Below are 284 nucleotides of genomic sequence, written 5' to 3'. Positions count from 1 at the left end.
TTTTTTTTTTTTTTTTTCTGTGAAGAATATCATTGATATTTTAAGAGGATTGTATTGAATCTGTAAATTGCTTTGGGTAGTATTGCCACTTTAACAATACTAATTCTTCCAAACCATAAGCATGGAATACCCTTTCATTTTTTTGTGTCCTCTTCAAGTTCTTTCATCAGTGTTTGATAGTTTTCCTTGTACATATATTACACTTCGGTTAATTGATTCCTAGGTGTTTTGTTTTTAAACAATTAAACGAGGCTAAAAGTGTTAACACCGCTGACTGCAGTGGC

Source organism: Colobus angolensis, unplaced genomic scaffold (genome assembly GCF_000951035.1).
Source record: "Colobus angolensis palliatus isolate OR3802 unplaced genomic scaffold, Cang.pa_1.0 Scaffold69, whole genome shotgun sequence".
NCBI classification, from domain to species: Eukaryota; Metazoa; Chordata; class Mammalia; order Primates; family Cercopithecidae; genus Colobus; species Colobus angolensis.
Note: the sequence above shows the minus strand (reverse complement) of the source record.